The 15,232-nt window shown below is 39.9% G+C and overlaps 1 protein-coding gene across 1 annotated transcript in view; it reads right to left on the bottom strand.

The window, feature by feature from the left end:
- MAP4K5 (mitogen-activated protein kinase kinase kinase kinase 5) overlaps window positions 1–15,232 on the bottom strand; it is a 66,100-nt gene that overhangs the window by 44,473 nt on the left and 6,395 nt on the right. The window lies entirely within an intron of this gene.

Raw genomic sequence — 15,232 nt, 5'->3', positions numbered from 1 at the left:
CATTTTTACCCTAACAAACATGTAGGGTCTTCTGAACAGCTGAAATCTGGTGAAGAGGTGGGTTATGGAAAATGGAGGGAAAACTGGGTTAAGTTAAATCAGTTTGGACTTAAGATGAGGATGTAAAGGAAATTTGACCCTGTGAAGGGAGTCATTACAGAACACTTCTCCTGTGCATGGACAAGAAGTCTTAAAAACAGGAAAATCAAGAGCCTGAAGGATTAACCCCTGAGTTTTATCAATACTTACTCAAGCTTCAAAATAGGGAAAGGCTTTCCAGTCAGGAAAAAAACCCAACCAAGCAAACCAAGCTAAACCAAACCAAACCAAACCAAACCAAACCCAATGATTGGCCTTTCTAAGTCCGGCAGTGCTAAGACACGAGATGGGTTTCAAACTCAGGCCAAGGACACAGATATGACTCAAGCTGATCTCAGAGAGAATCTGAACAATTCTACAAAGGACCCAAACATCTGCAGACCAAATCACTCAGAGTCATCTGCAAACCACAAAGGAAACATTCACCACTTCTGAAAGCACCTTCCCACCGAGGTGTTTTTTGCTTTAGACCACAGCAAAATCTTAAAAAATGCAGAAGGAGCAGGTGGATGCCAGTGGGATAAAGGGTTAGGATAAAGGATAAAGGATTGCTCTGGTCCTGTTAGACCAATGTGAAGCAGGGATGTTCCCAGCAGGGACACACACTGTGCCTTTTGTCCAGGAGCAGCTCAGATGTTCAGGTGAAGTTGCCTGCACCATTTCCAGAGATCAGCTTCACCTCTGGAGCACCAAAAGGATCACATTCCTCACAAATATTCTTTTTCCACACCAGCAGTGACTGCCACTGTCGTGCTGAAGCCTGCAGGAATGGATGGAGCCTGCCAAAGTCTGCTTGGCTGGGATCTGAAGGTTCAGGCAGGGGAACACTGCAGCTCCTGGCTCCCAGCTCTCTCACACGACACAGCTCCACTAAATCCTGTCCTGCTGCTTTCCAACAGCACCACTAAGCTCATATTTAATCTATAGCTTGGACTATTCTGGGTTGCAACCATCAGACTCTGCCTGCTGGAACACAGAAGTCCCCACTGGGTTGATATTTATGACCTAAAGCTATCGAGTTGTCTGTGTTTTCTGGTCCCACAGCTTTCCTCTTCCACCAGACACATTCTTGAGCTGATGACACCGAGACCACACGTGATCATTAACTCCTGTCCATGCCAGAACCAAAGGCAACATCCCAAATATTCCCTGATCCTTAAAATCCCTGTGTGGGTGCTCCCAGACAAGGAATGGTTTCAGCTCTCCAGTCTAGACACTGGCACTGTGAGCACACAGCAAATCACCCAAAATGCTCCCCAAGGGACGTCACCCAGATGTCACCAGAGGCTTTTGTTCCCTGCTCTTGGCTGGCAGCAGCTCCACCTTCCCTGTGCACCTGTCACTCCAACAATAATGAATTACTGCTCTCATTACAAATGCAACAAGGCCAGGCCTAAAAACTGGTTCTCCCTGTACACACCTAGATGTGAAAAGTGTCAGATCAGGATTCCTCAGATCACTCTGGGATGTCTTAGTCAAAGAAATCTTCATTTCCCACGACTCACTGCAGTTTGCATCATTTTAGTTTTTGTTTTTAAAGAACTGTGCAGTTACCAAGGAAGCCACAGACAGGAAGGCGCCAAAGCCAACGTCACTGGCTTGTGATTCAAACCTGAAATCTGACTAGAAATGATATCTGACAAAAATGTAAGTCCCTAATGGGAAAAATTAATTAATGATCTATCAGTCTGTCTTATTGATATAATTCTGCACTGCAGAGGGGGAACTACAGACTAAGAAATTACAGTTCTTCAACTCATGTTATTGACATTTCCTTAATATCTGCCTCCTCCTCATCCTTTGAAATTTCCTCTGTATTTCAATTTCAATTTAAAATCAGCTGAAATTTTTGAAATTAGCCAGAGGCCAGGGAAGCTGTTACTCCATGCCAAGCAATGCAGACCTGTTCAGTATCTCATGAGCCATTACTGACAAAGGAAATAATAATTTCTATGCATTTATCCCATAAAGATGACATATATAAAATGAGCCTTGGTGATATATTTCACTTTTAAGGAAGACAAGATTTGTTAGATGTCTTATTGTCTTTAATTCTTTTGGCCTTGATCCCTTCAATATATAAGAAAATCTCCTAAGAATTTATTTGACACTAAAGGCTGAAAGACTCAGTGCTGGTGTCCACATCTCCATCAGCAACGTGGTCCAGTTCCAGGACAGAAGCACATCCCAAATTCCCAAGATATTTGCCGGAAGACTTTCTCCAAGAGGAAGACAGGGCTTTTGCCCTTTGTTAGTATTGATCCTAATTTTATTACATGAGACTCAAAGCTGAAGATCATGTTCCCTATAGGATGAAAATGAAAACTACAGGATTTTGGCAGAAGGATTGCAAAGCTCCAACATGAGCCACACAAGAATGGGATCAGAACAAGAATGAGGTGAACCACAGCCAAATTTTCATTTGCTCAATGCCATTTACAGAGTTTATTTACTGAGAAAGGAGAGTTTGGCAGCAGCCTTTTGGTCACCTCTTCAGCTGTCCCCCATCCTGACAGGGGATGAGTGACAGCATCCCACTGAGCACAGCTCTTCCAGAATATTTTAGCAGCTGAATACTAACACTGCAGAACATCACGTGGAATCTGTGTTCAAAATAAAAATAAAACAAAACAAAAAGTACAAACACAAGTACTTTTTTTTTTTGTGGATATCCTATTGCATGGCTGTAGTGATCAAGCACATCCCACCCCACTGCGACAGCATGGTTAGTAGGAGTGTTTTGGGGAGCTGGGAGAGGATCATACACACAAAAACAAGGATCACACACACAAAAACAAGGATCACACACACAAAAACAAGTGGGTTTTCCCACTGACACTTGACTTTCCTCCCCAAGAGCTGCTGTGGGACAGTGGGACCCGAGGTGGGGCCCGTGGCAATCCCAGTGCGCGACGCTTCCCACCGCACACCCAACCACCACACCTGAGGAAACACAGCTGGGGAGGGCACTCTGCAGCCAGTGACCAGAAATAACACACAGAACTGGTTCCACAACCAGATATTCACTCTGCACTTGTGTTTTATTTGTTTGCAACAGTGCAAGCCAAACAGCTCCAGCCCAGGGGGTCCACAGTGCTGAGCCACGGGAGGTGCTCAAAAATGGGGGAATCTTGGACATTGGGATCTGCTCAGTGTCCTGTTCCTAAGCACACAGAAAGAGAAGATTCATGCAGCAACATCCCTCTGGCAGGCTCCAAATTGGTATTTTCAATGTCCATGGTGAAACGCTCTCCTCTCCCCACGGCCACTGTCCCATCTCCAGCCTTGGATCAAGGGCCCCATTCAGAGAGGAGCTGTTTGCTGGAGCGTGCCTGCATTAATTGAATCCTGACTGAGCTCCTGTGGCAGCCCTGCCTCCTTCCCTCCCTGCCCAGCTTATTCACCCCTTGCCAAGCTTCACTCACCCCTGACCACGAGGCTCTGCTGCCTCAAGTGCTGCCTGCTTGTCCCAGCCACTGAACATCCCCTCAAAAGGGCCTGACCTCGTGCCCTGGCAGTGAAACTCAACCTTCTCCTTCCCAGCTCCTCACCTCTGACACTTTCCAATTCCTAACCTGCTCTGTGTGGGTAGGAAATTCCCATTATGCTCTGTTTTCATTTTCGTATCTCACAGCATCATCAAACAGACTTAGACTCACCTTTCTGCATCTCTGAATTCACATCCAGCACTGCCAAGAGCTGAAGTGACCCAAAGAAATGTCTCTCATTTTATGGGCTGCCCTAAAAAACAGGGAATTCTCGGTGGATGGTGATCTGCTGGACTCTTAACAGAATATTAATTATGTTCCAATGTAAAGTTTAAATAAATGTTCCTAGTATTTATTACAATTAACTGCACCTGACCTCGTGCCCTGGGAGTGAAACTCAAGCTCCTCTCCTTCCCAGTCCCTGACCTCTGACACTTTCTAATTCCTAACCTGCTCTGTGGGGTTTGGAAATTCCCATTTTGCTGTGGTTTCCTTTTCATATCTCACAGCATCACCAAACAGACAAATTCGCCTTCCTGTATCTCTGAATTCACATCTACCATGTCAAGAGCTCTCACCCAGCTGAAGTGACCCACAGAAATGTCTCTCATTTTATGGGCTGCCCTAAAACCATGAAAATGGAATTCTTGGTGGATGGTGATCTGCTGGACTCTAACAGAATTTTAATTATGTCCCAATGCAAAGTTTAAATAAATGTTCCTAGTGTTTATTACAATTAACTGTACAATTCTGCTTACAATTACAATTAACTGTACCTGACCTCATGCCCTGGGAATGAAGCTCAAGCTTCCTCTGCTTTCCAGTTCCTGACCTCTGACACTTTCTAATTCCTAACCTGCTCTGTGTGGGTAGGAAATTCCCATTATGCTCTGTTTTCCTTTTCATTTCTCACAGCATCCTCAAACAGAGCCTTGAATTCACCTTTCTGCATCTCTGAATTCACATCCAGCAGTGCCAAGAGCTGAAGTGACCCAAAGAAATGTCTCTCATTTTATGGGCTGCCCTAGAACCATGAAAATGGAATTCTTGGTGGATGGTGATCTGCTGGACTCTAACAGAATTTTAATTATATCCTAATGCAGAAGTTTAAATAAATGTTCCTAGTGTTTATTACAATTAATTATACAATTCTGCTTACACTTGTGACTTACATAAATCTGGCAGATTTAAAAAATGCTTTGTAACTAAAGCTGGAAAAAGCAAATATCAGCCACATACTCTTAATGACTGGAAAGGAGATGTTTGCTCTTCTCAAACACAATCTCTTTAGCAGCTCAGTTTAACACCTCAAATGCAGAATTTAAGATTCTTAAAATGTCAGCTGAAGCCAGAAAATGACTCAGGAAGCCCAAATTAACAGCACCAAGAGTTAATCTGCACTTTGTGAGCTAAAGTTGCCTTCCTTCACTGGAGGACACAGCAATTTTCTGCAGTGCTGTACATTGGGAAGGAACTTTTGTAAAATAATCCAAACTCTCTGAAAGCTCTAAAAATAAAAATCTTGAAAAATCTGCAGGTTAAGATTAACTCTCCCAAACCCAAATTAACAGCAACAAGAGTTTATCTGTACTGTGTGAGCTTAAAGTTGCCTTCCTTCACTAGAGGCCATCACAGCGCTGTACATTCAGAAAGAACTTTTACAAAAGAAACCAAACACTCTGAAAGCTCTAAAAAATAAATAATCCTTGAAAATCTGCGTGTTAACCCAAGCAGAGAGGCCAAGAGCAAGGCAGAACTGCTCAGAGCAGATCCAAACCTTGGGGAACAATCACCCTGCCCTGGCTCCAGCCCAAAACAGCAGCTCCCACCGCTGTTTCCCAGTTTTGGATGAGTGCAGTGTGCTGGTTCCTCTCCCAAGACCAGCACACCCCAAAGCACCCTCAGAACACTCCCAGGAATGGATTCAACCCTCACATTCCACCCCCACAGCTGCAGCTCTTGGTTTGGGGCTTTAACCCCTCTTTTATATAAAACAAAATAAGCAAAATCAAGCCACAATTCCCCACAGCCCCATGCCAAGAAAACCTAAGGAGGGTGTGAGACTGGGTAAATCCCTCCTGCTTGGTGCTGAGAGGTTTTCTGTAACAGATACTGAACATATCCTTTCACCTCCGAAGGTCTGGGCATGGATTAAAAATGTAATTGGAACCAAGAAGGAAAGCTTAAAAAACCCCCCAAAATGGACAACTCTGGCAAATGTTAAGGCTGATTTGTGCCAGACAGAACCAATGCCATAGAATCACAAAATCCCAGCATGGTTTGAGTTGGAAGGGACATTAAGGATTGTTCAGTTCCATCCCTGCAAGGACATTTTCCACCACCCAAGGTTACTCCAGGCTGGCCTTGGACACTTCCAGGGATCCAGGGACAGCCACAGCTGCTCTGGCAGAGCTGTTCCACATCCTCCCAGGGAACAATTCCCTCCCAACATCCCACCCAGCCCTGCCCTCTGGCTGTGGGAAGCCATTCCCTGTGTCCTGACACTCCAGGCCCTCTCTCAAAGTCTCTCCATCCTTTTTTTTTGGGCTCCTTCAGGTCCTGAAAGGTCACAATTCATTCACCCCAAAGCTTCTCTTGTCCAGGCTGAAAACCCCAAATTTCTGAGCCTTTCCTGCCAGAGTGGAGCTGTCCCTGCCCAGGGGGACTCTGCACTCTTCCCTGCAGCTGTGCTCACACCTGGGGCACATCTGGCTGCTCCGTGCTGCTGGAAAAAGAAACCTGAACACCATTCTGGATTTTCAGGGCTGTTTGTCTTTTAGCAAGCAGAAAGATCCAGAGGAAATTGTTCCCCCTGAAATCTTCCAGCTGGATTTTTGGAGGTGGAGAGCAGTACCAGACTCCTCTGTAGTGGAAGGCACAGAGACTTTATAGACTCCAGACACTAAAAAAGAATGGTCCCTTAAAACCAGCAGTCACAGCTTTTTGGGATAAACCCAAAATGAAGATTTCCACGCTAATTTTACTAGTTTGTTATTCTGTAGTTGCAACAGAGCCATCATTTGGATCTCTGAGCTGGGGACTGTGGGAGGACAAATATTGATTTTGTGGGCGCTCTCCAGATGGGCACTGCCAGCCCTCATCCCTCAGAACAAGCAGCAGCACGAGGCTGGATGAAAAATTCCCAGCTGGCACTCCCTGTCTCCACATTTCCACACTTCCTGCTGAAGGACAGAACTCAGAACATGCACAAGTGCCAGGATTTCAATAAATTCCACATCAAAACCTGAATCCCAAACCCACCACTGACCCTGTAGTGCAAATAAGGCTTAAATGGAGTTAATTTTGGTGAAATTGAAGAGCAAACATCTCCTTTCCAGTCATTAAGAGTATGTGGCTGATATTTGTTTTTTCCAGCTTTAGTTACAAAGCATTTTTTAAATCTGCCAGATTTATGGAAGTCACAAGTGTAAGCAGAATTGTATAATTAATTGTAATAAATACTAGGAACATTTATTTAAACTTCTGCATTAGGATATAATTAAAATTCTGTTAGAGTCCAGCAGATCACCATCCACCAAGAATTCCATTTTCATGGTTTTATCTGTGGTAAGGAAATTCCATTTTCATAGTTTATCTGTGGTAAGGAAATCTACCTTTCACTGAGAGACTTCTGACACTTTCTTACCCAAGGCCAATTAACTCAAGCAGCAAGGGATTAACAGCTCATTAATGATGTGAGGCCAACTCCCTTTATTCCCCAGAAAACCAGCTGAGGATTTGTATAAGCACAGAGGGTTTGTAGGGTTCAGTAGCCACTAAAAACATTTCATTCTCATCCCTGTAATAATTACTGAAGGACCCGGGGCAATAAAGATAACAATAATAAAGATAACAATAATAAAGCAAAGATCAATGCACAACTTAACATTTATTTAGAGGGGGGAAAAAAAACAACAAAAGAAGTCACTCTGTGCTTCCCAGCAGAGGTTGGTTATTCTCCTATGAAATTTTCTTGGCAGATCCTGCTTTGCAAAATATTTGGCATTATCCTTCTAAAACTGAAAAGCTAAAGCTAGAAACAGACCCTGACCACAAAAGTATTATTTAGCAACTAATGCAGCACAAAAGATACAAACAAATACCACATGAGGGAAAAAAAAAATTTTAAAGGCCCCAATTTTGACTCAGCTGGAGAAGAAAACAAACCAGAAAAGAACATTTTCAAGTTACAACTGTGTGCATTGCAGTGGTTAGAAAAGCTACTAGAAATAACTCACTTTCCTGGGGAATAATAAACATTTTTGAACATAAGATCATGAAAATCAAAGAATGCTCATGGAGCTGCTGATGTACTCAAAAATGAACAGATGCCCAACAGCTTTACAGGCCAGGGTATAAAATAGGGAAAGAAAAGAGAAAAAAAAAATAAGAAAATATACTTGAAATACATTAAACTACAAACTAAGATGGATTTTAAAAGGATTTATTCACCAGAAGATAGGGAGAATAAATGTAGAACAATTTTATTGTATTTCTATGTTGAATGCATAGACCATGACAGCAAAAAGCCCCTCACAGTATTATGGAGTACAAACCCAAGAAACATTAAAAGATTATACATTTCATCAGCTGCAGGGGAATTTATTTATTCCTTAGAGATGAAAGAACTAAGAGATGTGACAACCAAAATATTTGAAAGAAAATATTTATGTGTCTTCTTTTACTGACAAAAGAAAACTAAAAAAAGAAAAAATGAAAAAAACCTAAACAAACAAAAAAGACCCAAACCAAACCAAAACACCTACTAAAAAAATTAAAATCTGGCTTTCCAGGCAGGGAGAAAACAAATTTCTGAAGGAAAGGATGGGTTGCTTTTTTTATAATTAAAAACTCAAGAATTTCAGACCATCATTTACTTCTTTACCCTAAAAAAAGTTCTTTTTTACTGCTTTGTAAATATGACCTAGCACACAGTGAGATGTGTCTCATCAGAAGGGCAAAACTGAGGAGCCTCCACTGGCATTTTAAAGGGGAAAAAATGGAATTTTGAGATTGCAAATGTTATCTCAAACCCTCCAAACCAAAGGTAAAAATCCACATCAATTCCTTTTCTTTATCATAACTTATCTGTTAGAATCTAGAGAGATTTAGGTGGGAAATGTAAATTTAAGTAGAAAAATCTACCTCCACCAAAGCTGTTCAGTATTCACCTCCTTAAAATTTCTGTTCTTCAGAGATGAACTCACAATTACAAAACTAAAATGAAATTTAAAATAATTAAATAATTATTTTAATTTAATTAATTAAAAAATAAAATTTAAACTAACAAGCCATAAATTTGCCTTGATGAAGAAAATAGGTCAGCGTTTTGCTCTTTATTGTTAAATAAACCAGTGGCCAGAACAGAATTAATAAAGAAGTTTTGTAATTGAAGAAGTTAAAGGAAAATTAGCTAAAAATAGGAGTTGGAAGATTCTTTTTCTGTGCTACAATTGAGCTTTGGTTTGCATCTGGAGCGGATCAATTGTCACCTTCTTGGGGTGGGAGATGGGTGAGATTTGATGCTTCTTTCTGATACTGGAACAGCTGCTTGTACTAAAATAAACCCCAGAATTCATTTCCAGTCTTCATTTAATAGGGATGAAATAGTGATCAGCAATATTTCTAATGCAGGAGAAAAAATCAGAAGCTGGAATTCTGCTGCAATAAACAGCAATGACATTTCAGTAGTTTTTAGTGAGGAAAAATGGAAGTTCTGAATGTGCTGGTACATGAGAAAGGTTACGATAAAATATGTTTTGCACTTGTGCTGATGAAGCAGAGAGGAAATCTGCTGCCATTTCACTGCAGATGATAACTGAAAATCGTGCAAGTTATCGCATCCTCTCACTTTATTTTTAGCCAGAACAGAGGAAAAAAACTGCTCTGATTTTTTATTATTATTATTTTTTGTTACTTTTAACCAATTAACTCATGCAAATGATGTCACCTGGAAGCAAGACCCTTTCAAGATGTCACATGAAAATCAGAATATTTTTCTGCAATTTCATGCACAGTGATGGAGCCCCAGTTTCACTTCAGTCACCTGATTTCAAGCACTTGGCCAGAGACTTCCTCACTTTGCATTGAAAGATGAACCAAAACTGTGCTGCTCAAGTAAAATGTGTTATTAAATAATTAGAAAATTCTGGTAAATTTGGCCCAATGATTTAAGTGGAATTTTTAAAGAATTTTTTAATTTTAACACGCTGGAAAACATTTTCCATCTTGCCTCATTTCTCTTGTCTACACAGATTTTATTTTCTTTATTGTATTTCTGTAGGGTTTTAAATTCCCATTTGCTGCATCCCTGGGTATGGGGATTTTGGAAGGAATTTTGAAGGAGTTCAAGATGGGATTTCTGAGTTGTTTATGATGATATGGTTTATTTTCTTACTTTCTACATAGGAAGGGTGAGGTTGGTTTACATCTTTATAGTATGGTTTAGAAGGCTATAAGATTCCTAGTCATAAGATTTTAAAAGGATTTATTGATTAATAAAACATTGTAAATAAGAATATTTATGTTTTGATTTAATCTTTAAATATTTCATTTTATGGATTTATGTTGTTATGTGAGTTTTCTTAGTCAATCATGTTATGACACAAACTTACAGAACTGTATTCTAAACCCCTTGTTTGCCTTTCTAACTACTTTTATTTTTTTTTGTATCTTAAACTCTAAAACTTCACACTTAATTTAACATGTTTCTGTTTTTAACTATAAATCTATATTCTTGCTTTTAGTACTTTGGTTTGGAAGTTTTTCTAAGAACAAACCTTGTGTTTAATTCTAAATTTTGGTTTACAGGCCCAAAGTTGTGAGAATTCCAACACGTGGGGAGCCCCCAAGGCCACCCCTGCACGCCAGGCTCTGCCCCTGCTGCCATCCCCAGGAATGGAATCCACTCCCAAAATTCCTGAGAATTTCAGAGCTCTGTGCTGACAGGCACTGACCCCCAATAGAAAACTGCACGGACCTGAGACTCTGGAAAAATGTTCCAAAATGGGAGGAGAGAACTGGGATTATGGGTGTGGAGTTTGAATAAAATTACATAATAAAATAATCAAATAAATAACAAATATATAGATATATAACCATATAATATATATAAATATATTATATATACAAAATGAATATATTAAATATATTAAATTATATATATTAAATTGTATATAAATATATAAAATATATGATATATCAAATGTATAAATAAGAATATATTGTATATAAATAATATATCAATATATAAAGTAATATAATAATGTAATAATTGATAATATACATATATAAATATATTAAATATATAAAATTATATATATTAAATTGTATATAAATATGTAAAATATAAGATATCAAATTTATAAATAAGAATATATTGTATATAAATAATGTATCAATATATAAAGTAATATAATAATGTAATAATAATATACACATATAAATATATAAAATAAATACATTCAATATATAAAATCATATATATTAACTTTTATATAAATATATAAAATATATGATATCAAATTTATAAGTAAAATATATTGTATATAAATATATAAAGTACTATAATAATGTAATAATATACACATATAAAATATATCAAATAAATACATTAAATATATAAAATTATATATATTAACTTTTATATAAATACTTATATTATATAAATATAATATTATATAAATATTTATAAATTTGATATCTTATATATTTTATAATATATAAGACATCAAATTTATAAATAAGAATATATTGTATATAAATAATAGATAAATATATAAAGTAATATAATGTAATGATAATATACATATATAAATATATTAAATATTAAAAATTATACATACAATAAATATATATATCTATAAAATATATAAGATATCAAATTTATAAATAAGAATATATTGTATATAAATAATGTATCAATATATAAAGTAATATAATAATGTAATAATTAATATACATATATAAATATATTAAATAAATATATAAAATATATTAAGTTTATTTGTAAATATAATATAGAAATATATAAAAATAATATGTAAATATATAAAATAATATAACATAATAAAATAATAATAGAATAATCAAATAATAAATTAAATTTTAAAATAAAAATATTTTAAAATAAAAAATATAAATGAATAAAAATGATATAAAAATTAATTTTAAAAATCACATAGTAGAAAACTTTGAGTTTAAGGTTTTAGAATAGAGTAGTATATATGACAGAAGATGAAAGTTCTGAGTGTCCCTGCAGCAGCTGTGTGCATTCTCCACCCCAGCCTCCCCCAGGCAGACAGAGGAGGATGTGCTGGGGAGAGCCAAGGAAATGGAGCTGCAGGCTCTGCACAGCCCGGCTGCCTCCCTGCTCCCCGACTGCCTCAGCTCCCCTGCAGGAGCACAGCAGAGCTCTCAGGGAAAGGTATTTCAAATCCAAGGCATGGTTTGGGCTGGATCACCTGGGACTTCCCTGCGAGGCTGCTCCAAGCCCTGACAAACCCGGCCCTGGACGCTCCAGGGATGGGGAATCTCACAGGATGCTGTCATGGAGCAAAGGCACATCCTCCTCCTCCTCCTCCTGCAGCCAGCACAGTCAGGCTGTGCTCCAGACATCCCACTGCAGAGTTACACAAACCTCAACACCCACGGCATGAGAAAAAGGAAAAATCCATGTTCACGTGCCCTGGGCAGGCCTGATGGATCATGGAACCAAAACTGGAGATCTCCTTCCTTCCTTCTCCATCTCCTTCCTTCCTTCCTTCTCCATCTCCATCTCCTTCCTTCCTTCTCCATCTCCTTCCTTCCTTCCTTCCTTCTCCATCTCCATCTCCTTCCTTCCCCATCTCCATCTCCTTCCCCATCTCCATCTCCTTCCTTCCTTCTCCATCTCCTTCCTTCCTTCTCCACCTCTATCTCCTTCCTTCCTTCCTTCCCCATCTTCATCTCCGTCCTTCCTTCTCCATCTCCTTCCTTCCTTCTCCATCTCTTTCCTTCCTTCCCCATCTCCATCTCCTTCCTTCCTTCCCCATCTCCTTCCTTCCTTCTCCACCTCCTCCTCCAGAAATCCCTCTGTCCTGTTTGATACTGTGAGCCAAATTTCAAAACAAGATTCTCAGGGCAGGAACTGTCTGGCAGAGTTTAGAAGGCTCTGTGTTAATCCAGAAGTTATTCCTACCTCTTCATAATTAACCAAGAAGCAAAGGATCAGAGCTCAACCAGTGCTTTAAGTTTAATCACACACACGCCAGAGAAAACAAAATGGTTTTATCAGAAGCTGCTCATGCTGGGGACTGGCTGGGGTCAGGGCTGTGAATATTTACAAGGAACACATCAAATTCACTGCAGACCAAATGCTTCAAAATTTCAGCTGCTGTTGTTTCCCATCCCCTCATAAATAAAACACAAATACCTGAAGCTGTTCCATCCCTGAGAGCAATGGGCAGCCCTCAGACACTGCTTTCTGCCAAATATTAATTCTTTTAGCTCTATCAAGAGAAAATACATCCATAAAAGATGGTATTGCCCCATCTTTATTCTTCTACATCCCTGTGCCTGTGCAAGAGACTTGACCATTTATCTTCCCTTGGGATTCATGACTGAATCCCCCAAACATTTTTTGGGAGCCTGGTGTTTATAATTCAGCTCTGATCTTGCATGTCTGTACATTAAACAGCAAGTTAAGGCACACAAATTTAATTCTTTATTGCTTCAACAGCAATGGTCAGCAAAAAATCACCCACACTGCTGAGAACAGGGCAAAAATGCAGCTTTTTTGGGGTGAAATAATCACAAATACTGCTCTTTTGGGGTGAATAATCACAAATACTGCTTTTTTGAGGTGAATAACCACAAATGCAGCTTTTTGGGGTGGATCATCACAAATGCAGCTTTTTTGGGGTGGATACTCACAAATGCAGCTTTTTGGGGTGGATCCTCACAAATACTGCCTTTTTGGGGTGAATAAGCACAAATGCAGCTTTTTGGGGTGCATCATCACAAATACTGGGTTTTTTTAGGGTGGATCATCCCCTCAAATGTAAGAAGTTATGCCTTTAATGTTGCACAAGACAAAGCTATTTAAAAAAACCCTTAAGAATGATTTCTTATCAACAAGACAAGAGAATCCCCCTGCAATAACCTCTTCAGTCAGAAGAAAACCAGCACTTGGCTTTCTGGAACAACTCAAAATTCACATTTCAAACACGCTACAAATGCAGCTTTTTCCCACTGAGCTGAAAATATGGTTCATTCAGCTTTCTTTTTGCAGACATTCTTTCTCCAGCCAAATCTTCCTCATCCCTATGAAAACATGAATTTCCTAGACATTCATGCAGGAGACACAAAAATACACTTGGGGGGAGTAATCCCAATGTGCCAAGATATTAAATCTGGCACTAAAGATGCCATTTTGAAGGATCAATAAATGCTGCAGTTTTGGACACCAGGACTGTTTGCTCTGAGGGTATCCATGACTATATTTGTACAATATTTTTGCTATTTTTAGGAGAATAAAGTCAGTGGAAACACACAGAGGAACACAAAAGGATTAGGAAAAGTGTTGAAAAAGGACAATCCTGGAAGTAATTTTGTGGCTCAGCCTCCCATGTGCTCTTTCACTCAAGAGCTTCAAAGACAAGGTGAAGCTGCAGCTTCTCCACACAGAGTTTTCCATCCATCATGGAAAAAGGTGAATTTTGGCTGAGGAGAAGCTTGCAGACATTATCTATCCACTGTGCTGGATGAAATGAATCACTCCAGCACTTGGGTGAAAGAATTTGAAAGCTGAGGAGCAGAACAGAAATCTCTCTGTGCCAAACTCATGAATTTTTGTCCATCTAGGAAGGAAGAGTTTATCCAGCCTCCATGTGTGATTATTTTATTGGAAATCCAGAATGGGTTGGGGAGCAGCATAACTCCCCAAATCCAAGGTGGCTGTGTCCACCAAATCTTGCTGAGTGTTTTACTGACAGAAATCCTTCAGAAACTGGGAAAGAACTCTTCTGGCTTCTTTGGAAAATCTAAATTCTGAATACTCAGTGAAATGGCAAAATGTGAGAAAGTCCCAGAATGGTTTGGGATGGGAGAGAGTTTAGGAAGGAATTCCACCCCTGCCATGACAGGGACACCTTCCACTGTCTCAGCCTGCTCCAAGCCCCATCCAGCCCCGGCCTTCCAGGGATCCAGGGGCAGCCAGAGCTGCTCTGGGCACCCTGGGCCAGGGCCTCCCACCCTCCCAGCCAAGGATTTAATCCCAATACCCCATCTAACCCTGCCCTCTGAAGCCATTCCCTTTTATCTCATCACTGCCCATCCTTGTGAAAAGCCTTGGCAACCTCACCCACCAGGCACTCAAGGAGATTGCCTTGAGCTGCAGAACAACTTCATGAACACGGAGATGTCCCTGTGGGCTGCCATCCCCTTGGGCTGCTGCTGCTCTCCCCTTCCCTCCCAGTTGCAGGCAGGCAGCAGGTGCCAAGCCCAGCTCAAGGTGCCAGGGAAGGTTGTTTTTCCAGCTGCAACGAGCAGGGACAGCTGCTGGTGTCAGCAGGACGCGCTGCCAAACTCCGTCACGGCCTCGCTGACAGGAAGAGCTGCTCCCTCAGACAGGGATGATCTGTGAGCTCCCAGCACACACCTCCGAC

This window comes from Melospiza georgiana, chromosome 6, assembly GCF_028018845.1.
Source record: "Melospiza georgiana isolate bMelGeo1 chromosome 6, bMelGeo1.pri, whole genome shotgun sequence".
NCBI classification, from domain to species: domain Eukaryota; kingdom Metazoa; phylum Chordata; class Aves; order Passeriformes; family Passerellidae; genus Melospiza; species Melospiza georgiana.
The sequence above is the reverse complement of the archived record's forward strand: the minus strand, read 5'-3'. Positions and strand labels throughout refer to the sequence as shown.